This window comes from Chiloscyllium plagiosum, unplaced genomic scaffold, assembly GCF_037043375.1.
Source record: "Chiloscyllium plagiosum isolate Xiang-an unplaced genomic scaffold, Cpla_swu_hap1 HiC_scaffold_27, whole genome shotgun sequence".
Lineage (NCBI taxonomy): Eukaryota > Metazoa > Chordata > Chondrichthyes > Orectolobiformes > Hemiscylliidae > Chiloscyllium > Chiloscyllium plagiosum.
The window spans coordinates 42,080,857-42,097,742 of record NW_028270165.1 but is presented as its reverse complement, the minus strand read 5'-3'; the positions used below and the strand labels follow the sequence as shown (position 1 = coordinate 42,097,742).

Below are 16,886 nucleotides of genomic sequence, written 5' to 3'. Positions count from 1 at the left end.
TAAGGGCAAGCCAGAGTCATAGAGATATACAGCACAGAAACAGGTCCTTCGGTCCAAATCATCCGAGCCGACCAGATAGCCTAAATTAATCTTGTCTCATTTACCAGCACTTGGACCATATCCCTCTGAACCCGTCCTATTCATATACCCATCCAGATGCCTTTTCAATGCTATAATTGAACCGACATCTACCACTTCCTCCGGCAGATCATTCTTTACACTTGCCTCCCTCACCCCAAACATATTACCCTCCTGTTCTGGACTTCCCTCATCCCAGGGAAATGACCTTGTATATTTACCCTTTCCATGCCTCTCATGATTCTATAAACGTCTGCAAGGTCACCCCTCAGCGTCTGGTATACCAGGGAAAAAAGCTCAAGCAATGCATAGCGTTTACTTTTAGCTTCACACTCACCATTCAGTCGAACAAGTCCACACCGACCATCCAAAGGGTAACCCATCCATACACATTCCCCTATCCCATTACTCTACATTTACTCCTGACTAAATGCACCTGACCTGCACACTGTGGGCCTATTTAGAATGGCCAATTCACCCGAACCTGCACATCTTTAGGTTTTGGTAGGAAATCAGAGCACCCGGAGGAAACCCACGCAGACACGGCAGGAGGAATGTGCAAACTCCACACAGACAGTCGCCCCAAGGCTGGAATAGAACGCGGATCCTTGTTTCCACTAGGAGAAGGGTTGAAGATGCAAAGTCATTGAGGGCATTTAAGACAGAGATAGGTTCTTGATTAGGAAGGGGTCAAGGTTTATGAGGAGAGGGCAGCAGAATGGGATGGAGAAATACATCATCGACTATCGACTGGTGGAGCAGACTCGATGGGCCAAATGGCTTCATCCTGCTCCTGTGTGTTATTGTCTTAAAGCTGGGCAGATGTCTTAAGGGGTTCTCACAAACTATTTCAGAATCCTGAAAAGGAGTTGTTGGACTCGAAACTTTAACTCTGCTTTCTCTCCACAGATGCTTCCAGTCCTGCTGAGTTTTTCCAGTGTTCTCAGTTTTGGTTTCAGATTTCCAGCATCCACAGTTCTTTATCTTATTTATCACAGTCATTTCTTGCCCTTCCCAAGTGTCTGGAACTTCATCTCCCTGATCTACAAACTGTTAACTTACCCTAGAAATGACCACTACCTCCTTATCAGAGTAGACCCCTTTGTTGCAAAATGATTGTTCAATTCTGGGACCACAATTATTGCATTCGTAATTACTTAGACCAGGGACTCTCAATATCTCAGGCAAGAACACAGCCAGATTGTTTCAGACAGTACATTTGTGTGATTTGATGCAATTACCTATTCCCTACTTTACCAGGATGTTGCTGGGAATGGAGGGTTTGAGTTAAGCAGAAGTTGGGACATTTTTCCAACGGAGCCGAGCAAGTTGACAGATAACCTTATAGAGATTTTTAAACCAGGTGGGGTATAGATAAGGTGTCATTTCTAGGAGGATCAGAATATTTTATTGCTCCAGAAGGTGTGAAAGGGGGTCAAAGCTTCAGCATAAACCAAGCAGAGCTGAGGACAGACAACATCTAGCTCTGTGGGAACAGGGAGATCAGAGGACAGAGAAATCAGGACCTGAAATCCGAGCTGACACCAGACTACCATGTTATCAGTGCTTTGATAAGCAGTGCCCGCCCTCTACCTTTACTGAGCTTCCCACTCGACTTGAATGCCACGTATTACCTCTAAATTCCGGATCCAATCCTTGTCATTCTGAAGCCATATCTCCTGTAAGGAGTCTCAGATCAGAATTATTATCTTCAACGTGTGCAGTGAAGTAATTCGCTTTTGTTACAATGCAGCACACATTCACATACTGAGCTTTTAGTTTTATTTTTTGTGATGGTTAGAATCCAGATTTGATTGCTGGTACATTTGTTCTCCTTGTCCCTTTCTATCATTCTCTTGTGTTTGGTTTCCACATCACTACATTGCTCACTGGCCTTGATTTGGATTGGCCATGCTAAATTGCCCAGTGTCGAGGGATGTGCAGGTTAGGTAGGTTAGCCATGGGAAACGCAGGGTTATAGTTTCAAAGTAATAGAAGGAATAGGCCATTTGGCCCATCGACCCTGCTCCGCCATTCATTAAAATCATGGCTGATCCATCAATCATCTCAGCTCCTCCTAATTGCATTATCCCAACTACCCTTAATTCCCCTACCACGCAAAAACCCATCCAATAGTGTCTTAATGAAGCTGCCTCTCCGGCTACCTTGAGCACAGAATTCCATAGATGCACCGCCCTCTGGGAAAAGCAGCTCCTCCTCATCTCTGTCTGAAATCTACTCCCCACTAATGTTGCAGCCTAGTCTCACCCACCAGCAGAAAAGACCTGATGGGGTGGTGATGGTGGAGTGGTTGGGAGGTGTGTCTGGGTGGTATGTTTTTGGAGGGCTCAGTGTGGACTTGATGGCCTGAATGGCCTGCTTCCACACTGTAGGGATTCAATGATCTACTGCAGCTATGTTTGCCCCAGATCACAGCACACAGAATGTCCCATCTTCCACAAATCGAAAGACAATTCCCACTTTGCCCTCTTGTATGTGTGTTATCTAAATGCTTAATCATTTCTAGTGAATACAGCCCACACCTGCTGCTGCTGCCAGTGACCTTTACAATGCTGATGAAACAATGCAATACCTGCAGTACTGAAAATTGTAAGGCTTCTAACGATACCAGTTACTGATTTACTGCACCTTCTGATTGACAGCATTGGAAATACAAGGCTGGAGCCTGACAGAAATGAGCAGTTTAAAACAAAAACCTACCTAACCCTTCACTAGGCTCCCGGCTCAGCATACTGTACATACTGCCGGTAAAACTTAAAACACTTCAACCCTACAGTACAATGAATTCCCACTTTCGAACAACATCCTGGATGTACTCACTCATCCAGCTGCTATCTCACAAATGGAAGACTTCTGCTCCCCGTAAGGGCAAAACATCTTTGAAAGCTGCTTCTGAAAGTCCACTCTTCACAACGACACTTCTGCTTTCACCAAAGATCATTAGAGTCATGCAGCACGGAAACAGACCATTCGTCCAACTCGTCCGTGCCAACCAGATATCCAAAATTAATCTCGTCCCATTTGCCAGCAGTTGGCCCATAACCCTCTAAATCTTCCGATTCATATACCCTTCCAGATGCCTTTAAATATTGTAATTGTGCCAGCCTCCACTATTTCCTCTGGCAGCTCGTTCCATACACACATCACCCTCTGCATGAAAATGCTGCCTCTCAGGTCCCTTTAAAGTCTTCCCCCCTCACCACAACTTATACTCTCCACTTTAGGACTCCCATATACTGGGGCAAAGATCTCCGTTATTCACCCTATACATTACCCTTATAAACTTCGAATGGTCACCGACGCTCCAGGGAATACAGCCCGAGCCTGTTCAGCCTCTCCCTGTAGCACAAACCCTCTAACTCTGGCAACAACCTCCTAAATCTTTTCCGAACCCTTTCAAGATTCACAACACCTTGCCGACAGCAGGGAAACCAGAACTGAGTGTGTTATTGCAAAAGTGGCCTTTCCAATGTCCTGTGCACCCACAACGTTACCTCCAAACTCCTATACTCAGTGTACTGACCAATAAAGGAAAGCGTACCAACCTCCTTCCTTGCTACCCTATCTACTTGCAACTCCACTTCCAAGGAACAATGAACCTGCCTTCCAAGGTTTCTTTGTTCAGCAACACTCCCCAGGAATTTACCATTAACCACATAGGTCCTTCCCTGATTTGCCACATTAAAATGCAAAAGCTCATATTTGTCTAAATTAAACGCCATCCGCCAATCCTTGGCCCATCGGTTCATCTGATCAAGTATAATTTATATCAAACTTTCTTTCCTCTCTTATTCCGTAAAAGCTGAAAATCTCAATCCCACATACTCTGCCTCCATTCTCACTTTGTTGAACCTAATCCCTGCTGTCCTCATCCTGAAGGGTTTGGTTCATGCTGATTAACAGGCCCACATTCAAAGGGGATCTAACTGAAACGTACAGAATATTGAACAACCTGGACAGAGTGGACATTGGGAAGATGTTTTCATTGGGAGGAGAGACTAATACCCATGGGCATAGCCTCAGTACAAAGGGAGAATGGAGATTAGGAGAAATTTCTTTAGCCAGAGAGTGGTGAATCAATGGAATTCATTGTCACAGAAAGCTGTGGAGGCCAGGTCACTGAGTATGTTTAACACTGAGATAGAGTATCAAGGGTTGATAGTTGCGGGGAGAAAATGGGAGAATGCGGCTGAGAAACGTAACAGCCAGGATAAATTGGTAGCAGGAGTAGACCACTTGATCTTTCCAGCCTACACCAGCATTGAACACTTCATAACTGGATATGAATATATCTCCATCTAGGGTGGATAGGCTGGAACTTTTCTCACTGGAACATAGGAGATTGAGAGGTGACCTTATAGAGGATTATAAAATCATAAGGGATACGGATGAGGTGACCAACAGGTGTCCTTTCCCTCAGCTGGGGGTTTCAAGATCAGGGAGCAAATATTTTGAGGTGAGTAGAGAAAGATTTTATAAAGACAGGACAAGCATTTTGTTTAGCGAGTGGTCTGAGTGCAGAATGAATGTCCAGAGGAAGTCATAGAGTCATAGAGATGTACAGCACAAAAACAGACTGTTTGGTCAAACTTGTCCATACCAATTATCCCAACCCAATCTAGTCCCACCTGACAGCACACGGTCCCATATCCCTCCAAACCCTTTCTATTCATATACCTAAACAAATGTCTTTTAAATGTTGCAATCGTGCTAGCCTTCACCATTCCTCTGGCAGTTCTTTCAATAAACGTACCATCCTCTGCGTGAAAAAGTTGCCCCTTAGATCTCTTTTGTATCTTTCCCCTCTAACGCTAAACCCATGCCCTCTCGTTCTGGACTCCCCCACCCCAGGGAAAATACTTTGTTTATTTAGCCTATCCATGCCCCTCATGATTTTATACATGTACAGTTACAACGTTTAAAAAACATTTGGATAAGTACATAAATACGAAGGGTTCGAAGGTTTATGGGCCAAACACTGGTAGGTGGGACGAGTTTAGTTTGAGAACATACTCAGCATGGACTAGTTGGATGAAGGGTCTGTTCAGTGCTGTCTGACTCTGTGACTGACCTGTACTAGTCTTAAAACCATTTTCTTACCTCTCCCCATAACCATCCACTTCTTTGTTGATCAAAACTCAGATGAACTTAGCCTTGAATATGTTCAATGACCCCACTTCTGAACTCAATTCCTCTTCGTAATATACCATTTGCCTTGCTCATTGCCTACTGCATCTGCCCGACAACTGGCATTGACTGGTGTGGAGGGACTCTGAGACCCCTTTGTACATCCGTACATCATTCCTGATGAAGGGCTTGTGCCCGAAACGTTCACTGTCCTGCTCCTCAGATGCTGCCTGACCTGTTGTGCTTTTCCGGTGCCACATTTTTCTACTTTCACCTCTAGTCCTCACTTTCTCCACATTCCAATAAATCACCATTTAAACAATGCACTGCTTTTTTTTTAAACAGCAAAGGCTATAACTTCACATTGCGGCACTGCACTTGCCATGTGTTTGTCAATTGAGACACAGACGTGGATCAAATTCGGGAAGAGGCAAAACACTGAGTTCTGAACAAAAACCGTAGCACCACTCAAAACGTCGGCTCTGTTTACCTTTCCACAGATGCTGCTCGACCCGTTGGCTTTCTGCAGTATTCGCTTTGTTTGTTCTACACAAATGCTGCTTTCCATTAAAGAACTTCAATCCCTGTCCTCTGGTAACTGACCCTCGTCAGTGGCAATAGGTTCTTCTGATCATTAACCTGCCCATTCACACCACGTCTTCTCCCATCATTGCCAACAGCCCCTGGGAATTTCCAGTTAACCTTCTTTGCTCCAAAGAGAATATTCCCAAACTGGGGAATGTCTCCACAAAATGGAAATTCCTCATCCCTGGACATGATGCAAGTGTTACAATGGGGAAGAGGTTTTGGCAAAATATTGACAGTTAGCAGGTGGAAAAATGTTCAGGAAATAAAACAGAAATCCCAGTCTCCAGCTTTGTGAATCTTTAGAAATTCTTTGGGAAGTGGAATTTGAGAAGAACTGTTTGACTGAGCAGAGACAGTCCTGACATTGTCCCCTTGTTTAAGAGGTCGGGAGATTGACTCTGATATTCTCGGGACATGAACTGGTCTGAGACATTGAAACGATTCTCTGCTCATCAGGAATTCAAACCCCTTCTCGGCTCGGGGCCAATGAGAAAATTCAGGAAGAGGCAAAACACTGAAAGGCTCGGAAGGCGATGGCCCCGGTGAAGAAGGGCGAATTCCTCATGACATGAATGTGCCTGCAGATAGTGGGATCAGACTATCCCCATGTCTCCACAATGAATGTCCAAGGCTTTATTCTGGAAAAGTAAAACTGATAGAAGACAATGGTAATTCTGGGCGGGACAGGTTGCATTATGAATTGAATCGTAGCTTCCTCAAAGGGACTGTGCACGCAGAGCCCGGGCCTGTCTGTGTGGCGCAATTGGTCAGCGCGTTCGGCTGTTAACGGAAAGGTTGGCGTTTCGAGAGCCCACCTGGGACGAAGTGTTTGTTGTTCTCGTTCCTACCGCTTTCTTGGCTGCGCAAGTGCGCGTTTTTAATGGTGTCAGGAAAATGTTTCCCAAACGGAAATCTTCTCCACTGAGAAAGCACAAAGGGGTTTCTGAATTGATTGAATTTCTAACGTAAAGGACTGCGGATGCTGAGAATCCGAGACAGAAAGCGAAAATGCTGGAGAAACTCAGCAGGTTTGGTGGCACCTGGATGAGGAAAAAAAAGAGTTCTGAAATGTTGTCTCTGATTCTCTTTCCACAGATGGTGCCTGACCTGCTGAGGTGCTCCTGCAATTTCTGGTTTTGTTTCTAACTGAACGTCCATTTCATCTTTCGGGATGAAACACTCAGAATCGCCATTTACAGATATTTAACCCTTTCGAAACCTGCGAAGTGACGAGATTCAAACAAACTCTGCAATGATTCACTCTTTCTCAGCTCCACAGGCAGAGAGACCTGGGAAATGAAGCTGTCAGTGTGGTTCTGGTGGGCCGAGTGGTGAATGCGACGGACATGAAATCCATTGCGGTTTCCCCACGCAGGTGTGAACCCTGGCGACGACAGTTGAGAACTGTCGTCAGAAAGAAAGGGAGATTCCTCCACGGTTTTTTAAAATATGCAAATCAGTGGAGGAGTTGAAATATTTCAATCACATTGGGACTGGTCGGGAATCTGCAACTCACTGCCTGTCAGAGTGGAACAAGCAGATACCCACAGAGCTGCTTTTGAGGATATGAGCCAAGTGTTTGGAAATGAGACTAGAACAGTGAGGGGCGTGAAGTCGTGATCGAAAGGAAGCAGGCACCTGAGGACAAAGGTGTTTCCTTTACCAGTGAAAGATACTGCTTCACAAAGTTGGGACTATGGAAGGGAAGCAGTGACGGTGATTATCTTTGGCTGTTCACCTTGTGAATGTTCCCATTGCTGCGCATGTCCGTGTAAACGTCAGAACTCTGCAGCATGGCGGCGTCATGTACGCACAGTGTCAGGGGCGCAATGGATGACGCATCTGACTCTGCCTACCTGTTTGAAATTCAGCTCACAGCTTCTTCACACACCCCAATTAATCTTTCTCATTGTCCTGAAGCCGGCATACGGTTTGAATTCCTGATCTGCAGGAACGAGACTCTTTTCACTGTCTCGCGTCAGTAAGTGTCCCTGAGAACATCAGAGACAAGTCACAGCGCTGTCAGAGGAGGGGAAGCTGAAATAGCCCAAAACGCTGCTCATGCGCACATTTCACTTTCCCCAACTCACCGCCCCAACCATTGCGGCTCCTGGGAGTGGAAAGGGATCAAACACCAATACCCAGTCTCAGCTTTGTAAATCTTCAAGAAATAAGAAAACTGTTCATCCCTTCGTATCTTCTACCCTGGGCAGACAGCGTTGATTTTAAATGGCTGTCCAGTCAGTGCCGATTCGTTTTGGCTGAAAAAATATTCCTTATCTCATTCCAGCATTTCTTGCCACAGAGAATTGTGCGGCAGTGTTCATGTATATATTTCTTTGTATGGTATTTTGTAAATAACATGCGTTTGCTGGTTGTTTGTATCGGGTATTTCAGGTTCATTAGCCGCTGTTCAAGTGTGTTGGTAGGTTTGTGGGCTACCATGATGCTGAGAGAACTGAGTTGTCTGGACATCCTTTCACAGATGTCTTTAATGTAATGTGGCTAGGGTTTCTGCAGATGTTGTGTCTGCTTGTGTCAGTGTGTTGATGTGAAATCGTCACACTGGGTTTATTGGTTAGGCAAAAGTGAGGACTGCAGATGCGGGAAACCAGAGTTTAGATCAGAGTGGTGCTGGAAAAGCACAGCAGGTCAGACAGCTTCCGAGGAGCAGGAAAGTCGACGTTTCGGGCAAAAGCCCTTCATCAGGAATAAAGGCAGGACGCCTCCAGGGTAGAGAGATAAATTGGGGGTTGCTGGGCCGAAGGTAGCAAAGAGTACAATAGGTAAATGGGGGTGGGGACAGAGGCGACAGGTCAGAGAGGAGGTTGGAGCGGATAGGTGGGAATTGAGATAGGCAGGTAGGACAGGTCATGAGGACAGCGCTGAGCTGGAAGGTTGGAACTGAGGTAAGGTGGGGAAGGGGAAATGAGGAAACTGGTGAAGTCCACATTGATGTCCTGGGGTTGAATTTATCTGAGGCGGAAGATGAGGCGTTCATCCTCCAGGCATCGGGTGGGGAGGGAGCGGCGATGGAGGAGGCTCGGGACCTGCATGACCTCAGCAGAGAGGGAGGGGTTTGAAATGTTGTTCCAGAGGGCGATGGGGTTGATTGTTGCGGATGTCCTGGAGATGTTCCCTCAAGTGCTGTGACTTGACTCTGCGAGCAGTCTCCAGTCTCCCCAATGTAGAGGAGACCGCATCGGGAGCAATGGATACAAGCAATGACATTGGTGGATGCACAGGTGAAAGCCTTCATACTACCGTGGCCCGGATTCGATTTCCGGGCAGGGAAGAAATTTTCACTAGAGCTGTCAGCATTTACGTGCATCTCCCTGGTGGTCTAGTGGTTAGGATTCGGCGCTTTCACCGCCGCGGCCCGGGTTCGATTCCCGGTCAGAGAAGCAATTTTCTGGGGGTTTATAGGTTGCCCGTTCTCCTTAAATGCGCTGTAGAGTTATTTATTGATCTTCGCAGTTCTTGAGTGCTGCAATGTGTCGTGACTCGTTTAAATACTGTCCTGATTCAGATTAGTTTGCATGTGTAGGGATGATTGCTTCTGTCGTTAAGTTCTTGGATCGCGTGCGTTATTTTCCTGTAGACGCTGTTTTGAATTTACCATTGACTGTTCGCTCTACTGTGACATCTAAAAATGGCACTTTGTTGTTGTTCTCCTCTTTTGTGAATTTTATGCCAATAAGGATATTGTTGATGGTGTTGTAGGTTTCCTCTAATTTGTTTCATTTTGTGATGACAGAAGTGTCATTGCTGTAGCGGACCCAAAGTTTGGGTTGGATCGTTGAAAGGGCTGTTTGTTCGAGTCTCTGCATTATTGCTTCTGCGAGGAATCCTGATACTGGTGGTTTCATGGGTGTTTCGTTGATTTGTTTGTAGGGCTTGTTACTGAATATGAAGTGGGTGGTAAGGCACAGTTGCACGAGGTTGTCAGTGCTATCTTTGCTGATGAAGTTGGTGCTGTGTTTGTGTCTTTGGTTCTTCGAGTAGTGTCTTCAGTTTTCTTTGGCCACGTTGATGTTAATGGATGTGAACAGGGCTGTTATGTCAAAGGACATCATTATTCCATCCTCTTCTATCTTAGTGCCTTTGGTGTTCAGGAATTCTTGGATGGAGTAAATGGTGTGAATCTTCGACTTGGTGTTTTAGTCTTCAGTGGAGGCCTTTGACTAGTCTGTATATTGGTGTTCCAAGTAGTGAGACGATGGCCTGAAGGGGGCTCCTGGTTTGAAGAGGAGGAGAACAACAACAAAGTGCCATTCTAAAATGTCACAGTAGAGCGAACAGTCAATGGGGAGTTCAAACTAGCATCTACAGAGAAACAACACACACAAACCAAGTACTGAACCGCAGAAGCAATCATCCAAACATCCATAAACGAGGCTGCATCAGGACATTATTCCAACGAGCCACTACACACTGCAGCACAGAGGAACAACGAAGAGCACAAGAGAAATACGTATATAGTGTATTTAAGGAGAACGGTTACCCAATAAAAGCAGTCCGCCGATTTCTCATTGATGCTTCCAAGCTGACTCTCAAAAATTCGGTTTTTCCCTCCATTCTTTCCTGTTTGTTTTTTGTGGGTTTTGAATGCTTTCGTAATCCTCTGACTGAGTATTGGAGTTGGGAAGTTATGTTGTGGCTGTACAGGACATTGGTTAGACCACTTTGGGAATATTGTGTGCAATTCTGGTCTCCCTCCTATTAGAAGGATATTGTGAAATTTGAAAGTGTTCTGAAGCACCAATAGGTCCACAGAGGTGACGAGGACCTTCTGCTCCCCTGAGTGTGGGAAGGCCTTCAGTGATTCCTCTGCCCTGCTGACGCACCAGTTGGTCCACACCGTGGAAGGCCTTTTTCCGGCCCCAAGTGTGAGATGGCATTCAGCAGTTCTTCCCACCTGCTGAGACACCAGTGGGTCCACACTGAGGAGAGGCCGTTTTTACTGCCCCGAGTGCAGGGATGGCTTTGCTGCTTCTTCCGACCTGCTGGCCCACTAGTGGGTCCACATCGGGGAGATGTCGTTCAGTTGCCCTAAGTGCAGGAAGGCCTTCAGCAATTCCTCAGCCCTGATGAGACACTAGTCCGTCGACACTGGGGAGAAGCCGTTCTCCTGCCCCGAGTGTGGGAAGGTCTTTACCCGCTCCTCCACACTGCTGAAGCACCAGCTGATCCACCCGGGGGTTGGAGACGGAGGGCGGGGGCGAAGGGGGGTAGGAGGCCATTCTGCTGCCCTGAGTGCGGGAAGGCCTTCAGCAATTCCTCCGCCCTGCTGAATCACCAGTGTGTCCACACCGGGGAGAGGTCCTTCAGCTCGCCCGAGTGTGGGAAGAGGTTCATATTTTCCTACAACTTGCGGAAGCACCAGCAGGGGCACCAACGCTCCCAGCAATCAGATCCCACCGGTGACGCGCTGCCTTCGGTCACCCCCCAGGACTGAACCTCCTTCCAGTTCTGATAGTGGGTGCAATGGGAGAGTAGGTGAGCTGTTTTTATTATCTGCTGGACTGCAATTGCCTCCCCTACACCCCACAACCACAACCCCTTGGTGGCTCAGGGATTGCTCTTCTGCCTCATGGCACCAAGAACCCAGGAATAATTCCACCCTTCGGGGTCTGTGTGCAATTTAGGGAGGGTAGGAAAATGCATCTGACTGGGTTACTCTTCGGAAGATCAGTTCGGATGTGTTGGGCTGAAGGACCTGTTTCCACATTGGCGGAGTTCAACCATCCTATGAGCTTTGCTTTCAGTGGACAGGGTCTGCTCATTGCCAAAAGAAATGATCCAGAGAAACCTAAGACCGCAAGACTATCGGAGCAGAAGTTAGGCCATTCGGCCCGTCGAGTCTACTCTGCCATTCGTTACTGACAAAAGTAGCACAGACGAGATTAGCTTCAGTGTGAAAATAGGCCATTTGTCCCAACAAGTCCACACCGACCCTCCGAAGAGTAACCCATGCAGACCCATTTCCCTCTGACTAATGTCCCTAACTCTTCGGACAAGAAAACATGGCCAATCCACAAGACCTGCACATCTTTGGTTTATGGAAGAAAACAGGATCACCCAGAGAAAACCCACGTAGACGCTGGGAGAAAGTGCAAACTCCTCACATACAGTCACCCAAGGCTGGAATCAAACCTGGGCCCCTGGCACTATGAGGCTGCAGTGGTAACCACTGGGCCACTATACTGCATGCTGAAGCAGGCAAGCAGGAGGTTGGGAGAATACAGCAAGCCAGGCAGCACCAGAATGTGGAGTAGTCAGCGTTTTGGGGATTAACCCTTCTTCAGGACTGAAACGTTGACTTCTCTATGAGAAACGATTTACGGGAATGTTGCAGGGGTTTGGAGGATTTGAGCTACAGGGAGAGGCTGAATAGGCTGGGACTGTTTGAACTGGATCATCAGAGGCAGCAGATTGACCGAATAGAGGTTACAAAATTATGAGGTTTCAAGCTTTGGGTAAGAGACAATGTCCAGAACTAGAGGGCAGAGGTTTAGGGTATGAGGCAAAATATATTCAATGACAACTTCTTCATGCAGAGGGTGGTATATCTATGAAATGAGCTGCTACAGGATATCGGTCAGGTGCTGTCAAATGGGACTAGATTAATTTAGGATATCAGGTCAGCATGGACATGTTGGACCGAAGGGTCTGTTTCCATGCTGTACATGTCTCTGACTACTGATCCTGATGTAAGTTTAAAATAGAGTCCAAGTAACTTTGAATAGTTCAATCTTGTTGAGCTCAATTCCTGAAAAGTTTCAAATGAATCCCTCCGAGCGATACTGTTTAAAAATGCTGAGTTGGACAAAGTATCCCATCAAGTTCAACACAAATCCAGAGTTGAAGAAGTCAGAAGTCAGAACACCAAGGGGACCAAAACTGAGAGAGATCTAGGCTTGCGGGTTATTAGCTCCTAGAAAATTGAGTCGTGTGTAGACAGGGTGGTGAAGAAGGCTTTTGGCATGCTTGCTTTCATTGGTCAGAGCATTGAGCACAGGAGTTGGGACGTCTTGTTGCAGCTGTCACACATGCCACACAATAACGATAGGCGTTGCCCTGCCCCCCTCTGACTGGCTATCCCTTTGAATATTTGGGGGAAATTAGACCCACCTGCCTGTGTTTGGCTCATATGTACTTATCCAAATAATTTTAAATATTGTAACATTACCTGCATCCACCACTTCCTCTGACAGTTCATTCTACACACCAACCACCTTCAATGTAAAAAACGTTGCCCCCCTCCGTCCTTTTTAAATCTTCTCCCTCTCATCTTAAAAATATACTCCCAAACTTTGAACTCCCCTACCCTTCAGGAAAAGACACTGGTTATTCAACTTATCTTTGTCCCTCATGACTTCATAAACCACCATAACCTCCACCCTCAACCTTTTACACTCCAGTGAAAAAAAGTCCCAGCCAATGCCGTCTATAAATCATTCTGGCAACATCATAGTTAAAAAAAGATGAGCTTTAAGAGTTGACTGAAAGGGCAGTGAAGATTCAACCAGCTGAAATCACATGTCGATCAGAACAGATCAGGTTCGGACAGCAGGAAACCAGATAAGTTTTTACAACAAACCACAACAGTTTCATCATAAGACACTTAATTCCAGATTTATATTGAATTCAGATTCCACCATCTGCCGTGGTAGGTTTTGAACCCAGGTCCCCAGAACATTACCTGGGTAAATAGTCTGGTGACAATAAAGTCGGCCATCACCTCCCCTGGACACATTGGCATATTGTGTTTTGAGGTAACAAAGGAGCAAGAGGTTTGAGCAGCTGCTAAGTTGTCGATATTGCACAAGAGAACATCAGCACTCTCAGTAATGGCACATACTGAAACCAGGACCCTGTTTCAGAGGTAAGGGCTCGGGAACTGTAAGAAATAGGAATAGGAAAATGCCATTCAACCTTTTGAGCCTGCTTCTTCATTCAATAGGATTGTGGCTGATCGGACATTCCCCACATGCCCTTTCCTTCCCTTTTCCTGTAACTGCTTATCCCCCAACTGATCACGAATCTATCGATCCTATTTTTAAATGTGACATGAATGCTGTCAACAGCCTTACTTGGATGGGGGAGAGGGGAGCTCAGGTCGAATTTGGGGACTAAAACAATGGCTTCAAACGTCACAATATTTAACTAAGGGAATGTTTATAGTTTATAGCTAAAAATTCCTGAAGAAGGGCTCATGCCCGAAACGTCGATTCTCCTGTTCCTTGGATGCTGCCTGACCTGCTGCGCTTTTCCAGCAACACATTTTCAGCTCTGATCTCCAGCATCTGCAGTCCTCAATTTCTTCTAGAGAATCCCATGGAGTCTCACAGAGTGACACAGATGTACAGCATGGAAACAGACTCTTCGGTCCAACTCGTCCATGCAGCCCAGAGAACCTAACCGAATCTAGTCCCAGATGCCAGCACTTGGCCCAAATCCCCATAAAACCTTCCTGTTCATATACACATCCAGATGCATTTTAAGTGCTGTAATTATACAGCCTCCATCACTTACTCCAGCAGCTCATGCCGTACATGCATCACCCACTGCGTGAAAAGGTTGCCCCTTAAGTCCCTTCTATATCTTTCCCCTCCCCTCCCTAAATCTATGCCCTCTAGTTCTGGACTCCCCAATCCCAGGGAAAAGAACTTGTCTATTTGCCCTCTCCATATCCCTCATGATTTTATAAACCGCTATAAGGTCACCCCTTCGCCTCCGACGCTCCAGAGAAAACAGTCTTATTCAGCCTCGCCCGATAGCTCAACACTCCAACCCTGGCAACATCCTTGTAAATCTTTTCTGCACTTTTTCGAGTTTCACAACATCTTTCCGATAGGAAGCAGACCAAAATTACATGCAATATTCCAAACGTGGCCTGACCAATGTTCTGTGCAGTGGCAACATGAGCTCTCAACATAGAACATAGAACATAGAAAAATACAGCGCAGTACAGACCCTTTGGCCCTTGATGTTGCGCCGATCCAAGCCCACCTAACCTACACTAGCCCACTATCCTCCATATGCCTATCCAATTCCCGTTTAAATGCCCATAAAGAGGGAGAGTCCACCACTGCTCCTGGCAGGGCATTCCATGAACTCACGACTCGCTGAGTAAAGAATCTACCCCTAACATCTGTCCTATACCTACCACCCCTTCATTTAAAGCTATGCCCCCACGTATTAGCTGACTCCATACGTGGAAAAAGGTTCTCATGGTCAACCCTATCTAAACCCCTAATCGTCTTGTACACCTCTATCAAGTCACCCCTCAACCTTCTTTTCTCCAATGAAAACAGCCCAAGTGCCTCAGCCTTTCCTCATACGATCTTCCTACCATACCAGGCAACATCCTGGTAAACCTCCTCTGCACCCGTTCCAGTGCCTCCACATCCTTCCTATAGTATGGCGACCAAAACTGCACACAATACTCCAGATGCGGCTGCACCAAAGTCTTTTACAACTGCAACATGACCTCAGGACTCCGGAACTCAATTCCTCTCCCAATAAAAGCCAGTACGCCATATGCCTTCTTCACCGCACTATTTACCTGGGTGGCAACTTTCAGAGATCTGTGTACATGGACACCAAGATCCCTCTGCCCATCCACACTACCAAGTATCCGACCATTAGCCCAGTCCCCCATCTATTTGTTACTCTTACCAAAGTGAATCACCTCACACTTACCTACATTGAACTCCATTTGCCACCTTTCTGTCCAGCACTGCAGCTTATCTATATCCCGCTGTAACCTGACACATCCTTCCGCACTGTCAACAACTCCACCGACTTTCGTATCATCCGCAAACTTGCTCACCCAACCTTCTAGCCCCTCCTCCAGGTCATTTAAAAAAATAACATACAGCAATGGCCCCAAAAAAGATCCTTGCGGAACACCGCTAGTAACTGCCCAAGATGAAACTTTACCATCAATTACTACCCTCTGTCTTCTTCTAGACAGCCAATTCCTAATCCAAACCTCCAACTCAACCTAAATGCCATACCTCCGTATTTTGCAGAAGCCTACCATGGGGAACCTTATCAAACGCCTTACTAAAATCCATATACACCACATCTACTGCTTTACCCTCGTCCACCTCCTTAGTCACCTTCTGAAAGAATTCAATATGGTTTGTGAGACACGACCTGCCCTTCACAAAACCATGCTGACTATCCTTGATCACATTATTCCTATCCAGATGTTCATAAATCCTATCCTTTACAATTCTCTCTGAGACTTTGCCCACAACAAAAGTGAGACTCACCGGCTTATAGTTACAAGGTTATCCCTACTCCCCTTCTTGAACAAGGGAACCACATTTGCTATCCTCCAGTTTTCTGGCACTATTCCTGTAGACAACGAGGACATACAAATCAAGGCCAATGGCTCTGCAATCTCTTCCCTTGCTTCCCAGAGAATGCTGGGATAAATGCCTTCAGGCCCAGGGGACTTATCAATTTTCACCCTCTCCAGAATTTCCAACACCTCTTCCCTACATACCTCAAAGCCGTCCATTCTAATTAATTGTGGCCCAGTATTCACATCGGCAACAATGTCCTGTTCCTGAGTGAATACTGACGAAAAGTATTCATTCAGTGTCTCCCCAATCTCTTCAGCCTCCACACGCAACTTCCCACTACTATCCTTGACTGGACCTATTCCTACCCTAGTCATTCTTTTACTCCTGACATATCTATAGAAAACCTTTGGGTTTTCCCTAATCCTACCAACTAAGGACTTTTCATGTCCCCTCCTTGCTGCTCTTAGCTCTCTCTTCAGATCCTTCCTGGCTACCTTATAATTCTCAATCGCCCCAATTGAACCTTCACGCCTCATCTTTACAGAGGCCGCCCTCTTCCCTTTAACAAGGGATTCCAATTCCTTATTAAACCACGGCTCACTCACACGACTCTTTCCTCCCTGCCTGACAGGTATATACTTATCAAGGACACTCAATAGTTGCTCCTTGAACAAGCTCCACATATCAATTGCGCCCTTCCCTTGAAGCCTACTTTTCCAAGCCACGCATCCTGAGTCGTGCCTCACTGCA

General features: G+C 46.2%; 1 protein-coding gene and 1 non-coding gene across 2 annotated transcripts in view; one reads left to right on the top strand and one right to left on the bottom strand.

Annotated features, from left to right (window-relative positions):
* The window catches only part of LOC148143765 (uncharacterized), a 163,791-nt gene that overhangs the window by 86,912 nt on the left and 59,993 nt on the right, over positions 1-16,886 (bottom strand). The window lies entirely within an intron of this gene.
* Positions 9,147-9,218, top strand: trnae-uuc (transfer RNA glutamic acid (anticodon UUC)). The gene has a single exon. It is a non-coding gene; the product is annotated as a tRNA-Glu (tRNA).